This window comes from Apis dorsata, unplaced genomic scaffold (genome assembly GCF_000469605.1).
Source record: "Apis dorsata unplaced genomic scaffold, Apis dorsata 1.3 scaffold_665, whole genome shotgun sequence".
NCBI classification, from domain to species: Eukaryota; Metazoa; Arthropoda; class Insecta; order Hymenoptera; family Apidae; genus Apis; species Apis dorsata.
In genome coordinates this window covers 48,600-52,663 of record NW_006263851.1, presented here as the reverse complement: position 1 = coordinate 52,663, position 4,064 = coordinate 48,600, and the positions used below count along the sequence as shown (strand labels likewise).

General features: G+C 30.1%; 2 protein-coding genes across 6 annotated transcripts in view; one reads left to right on the top strand and one right to left on the bottom strand.

Moving 5' to 3' along the window:
* The window catches only part of LOC102679301 (aquaporin AQPAn.G), a 37,113-nt gene that overhangs the window by 32,678 nt on the left and 371 nt on the right, over nucleotides 1-4,064 (bottom strand). The gene's annotated exons all lie outside the window — the stretch shown is intronic.
* The window catches only part of LOC102679924 (aquaporin AQPAn.G-like), a 7,343-nt gene continuing 5,053 nt past the window's right edge, over nucleotides 1,775-4,064 (top strand). For all 4 annotated transcript variants that reach the window (XM_006622107.2, XM_006622109.2, XM_006622108.2 and 1 more), the window contains exon 1: nucleotides 1,775-2,058. The gene's annotated coding sequence lies outside the window, so the exon portion shown is untranslated. The remainder of the gene's footprint in view (nucleotides 2,059-4,064) is intronic.

Here is a 4,064-nt window from a genome sequence, read left to right as displayed (position 1 = left end):
TCAAAATTTTTAATATAACTACATTAAAAAAATTATATTAACACATCATTGAATCGATTTGCAGTTTTTTTATTTCACGAATTTTTATGTTCCTTCGTAAAAACTCGAAGGATCGAATCAAAGTTGAGATTAGATCGAAACAAAATATTATGAAAGAACATTTTTATAGAAACAGTTCATCAAAATTTTTAATATAATTATATTAAAACATCATTGAATCGACTTGTAGTTTTTTTATTTCACGAATTTTTATGTTCGTTCGTAAAAACTCGAAGGATCGAATCGAAGTTGAGGTTAGGAAACAAAATATTACGAAAGAAGTCAATTTTTGCAGAAACAATTCAGAAATCAAAATTTTTAATATAACTACATTAAAAAAATTATATTAACACATCATTGAATCGATTTGCATTTTTTTTATTTCACGAATTTTTACGTTCCTTCGTAAAAACTCGAAGGATCGAATCAAAGTTGAGGTTAGGTCGAAAGAATTCGACGAAATAAAACTGTGCTTAATTATTAGATGCAGTAATTCGTAGAGTGATTTTTTTAAAAATATTTTTCATTAAATCATCCGAAAGAAAGAAATAATAAGAGCGCGATTAATTCAAAGGATTTCCCTTCAATGTAACCGCAAGTACGCAACTAGGAACGTTCTGCATCGGCTGTTCTACGCGGAAGTCTCGGTGGCGACTTATGTTTCCGTTTTCTAACTGGAAAATATGAACTCACTCGTTCCGAGTATCGAAGACAATAGATACTGACAAAAGAACGAACATCGATTACCCGATCAAGTATAGAAAGTAAAATTACTTACCTGCTATACCAACAATTTGATTTACGATTCGATGAATTTTAGCACGAGACATTTAAGAAGATATTGTGTAACTAACGTATCGATATTACAAGTATATTCCTCCTCTTCTAGATTCTTTCATAATATATATATATGTATATTAAAAAAACTCGCTTTGAATTTCCTTCATTAATCCGTGAAGGACACCGGTTTTACTCTCGTTTAATTATCAGACCGGTTGGTGAGAACACAATGTTAGTTGCAACAGAGATAAATGGCATCATTTGCCTTACTATGATAAACTAATATCATAAATATATTAATATAAGTATTTTATCATCGAAGAAAAAAGATAATAAAAAAAAAAACACATAGTTTTTTTATTTATAACGCGTTTACAATATTTAAAAAAATTACTTTGTGAATTTAATATCAGTTTTTAGTAACGTAATAATTAACAATAATTGTTGCAAATGATATATAGCAAAAAAACGATATGCGGATAAATATAGTGGAGAGATTATTATCGAGTAAATATATCCGTTTTAATGTTTGTAGAGGAAAGTTATTTATCATAGATCATTTTTTTTTTATTAACAACTACAATTAAAATTACTGGATAATAAAAATTAATGGATAGACGCTATTAATTTTAAATTATTTAACGAACTAATACTAAACACATTTAAATATTTTTAAAATTACATAAAAGTTTCAAACCTTTTTTTTTTTTTTTCAATAATTTTCAAATTGTTTAAATTTTACTAAAATATAATTATCGAATAATTATAATCATTCAGGATTAAAATTTGATACTCTCAGTCAAAGTACGACCGAGTACGAAATTTCGAACAATTTCGAAAAATTGAAAAATTGGAACATTGGTACATAATATTAGAACATGAATATAATTTAAATAAAGAAGTAATTAGCATTTTTGCCTCGTATCATGGTTGCGTCTCATACGGGCGAAGAATTAAAACAACGATGTTACCTGGAGATCGTCGTTCGTTTTAACCGTGATATCCCTACTCTGGTAACATCTAGCAGAGTACCAGAAGTACAGACGCAGTTAGATACCTACCAGTTGGTTTCTACACACGAGAGCCTCGACAGTTGTCGCTCGGTAACTCTCGCGGAGCGCATTCGATTTGAAGAGTTGCTATCGAAATCCTTGTCACTTCAGGATCCAGGATCGTTGAAAATCTCACAGAAAACTTTCTTCGGGTACAACGCGAATTCACCTGGACACCATCTTCAGGGTGAGTTTCTTCGTTTATTCGTTTAATTTTACTTTAGTTTTACTCGACTCGATTTTGTTCTGTCGAAAATATTTTTCTTTTCTTTTTTTTTATATGACTGATCGATTGTGACGATAGATGAAGATATATATTGATATATATTTTTGTAAAAAAAAAAAGAAAAAAAATCACTTCGTTTGTTTATTTATTGTTTGTATAAATAAATTTTTCTACGCTTAATGTCACGGTAGAATGTTATTTTGACAGAAATGAGGACAGAAATGTTTATTTTACCGGTAATGTGATGAAAATTGTGAAGACTACTTGGAGGCAGCTTGGAAAGAGTTATTGCGGAATAACTGTCAAAAGGCACAATAAATAATATAGATATAGTCATTTTGATAAATGCCGAAGCGATATTTCTATATTTTTATTCAACGTTGCACGCACTCGTGCTTAATGAATGTTATTATTAGCTTTATCGAGGTAACAAGTTTTATTTAAAAAAAAAAAGATGATAATAAATAAAAAAGAAATAAGAAAGAATTCTAGCTTTTTTAAAATAATGCTCATTTGCTCATGGAATAACTGTGAGTAAGTGGTAAATGAGGTCTACGATTCTATTATGCATTATAATTTATCTATATAGATACATACACATACATATATGTATGTACGTATATACTCACATTTGCGTACAATAATTACGAGGCAACTATTTGAGATACATGCAATTAAGATATATAAAAAAGATTTAAATTTTAAATAAAATTATTTGTAAATAATACTTGTTATTTTCTGTGAGAAATTAACGATGCATTTCGTTTCGAATTCAAAACGTTATTCAACGCTATTATTAAAACTATATTCAAGATAAAATAAAGTTTCGAGAAGAAAAAAAAACTATACTATATAATATATATATATATATAATAAAGAACTACATTATGCCATAAATAACAATGATCGGGTAATTTTGGAGGAAAAAAAAGTTTGTTAAGTTAGCTAAATTTCGAAAATAAACTCGCGCAACGAGGTAACGGTGAAACGGCAATATAACTTTTAATAGCACGTTATCGCCGATTAAAGAAAAACAGGGTAAAGAAGAAAGAGATGAGTGGAGATAAGGAGAGATATCGCGCACCTGCGCACTACACCTTATAGGGTAACGATCGTGGATCAGACGACGAGACGCAAGATGAATCGAAGATTTATGTACGAGGTAGAGATTTATGCGAAATCGATCGAGGGACTCGATGGAAAAAGTAACAGAATTTAAAAAAAAAAAAAAAAATGGCGAATATTGCCTTTTTTGGGCGAAAGAAAAATTAATTTAACTCCTCTGTTTCGCTATAAGTATAAAACGGATATCCAGGATAGGATGCAAAGCGATATCGTCAAACAACGATGTAATAAAAGTCAGGGAAAGATACACGTAAATTTAACGAGGTTGCACGGATCCAAGGTAAATGATTCTGTTTGCAGTAGCCACAGAATTCCGAGAACCAAGTTGTAGGAAAAGTGCACGGTGATTACGAGGCTTTTAATTGCCTCGTGAAAGTGGATGGAAAAATCTTTAATAAATCGAAATTATGCACAGCGTAAGTGGGTCGTGGAAAATTGGCGATAGCAGCATCGTTACAATTTATTTTACATTAAGTGTGGTGAGAATGTTATATTATTTCAATTTTCTCAGATTTAAAACGAGACCCAACGCGTTTGATCATCGTAATCATACAAAATTTCGAATCTCGAGAATAAAATTAAATCGCATCAAAGGAACAATTTTTGGAACTGGAGTTTTAAACGACATTTTATAATACCAGATGCCTTGCCAGTTTTACGATCGATAATTTATTTGATCGAATTTAATTTTGTCCCTATTGCTTCCGAATTTCCTTAATAATCAAAACTGAAACGAATTCAATCAATTTACGTAAAATTCTCGCCTCGAAATGTTCCATTGATGATCAAATGTTCGTACGATCAATGCATTTCTACACACCGAATTTCTTAAAGCGAACGCT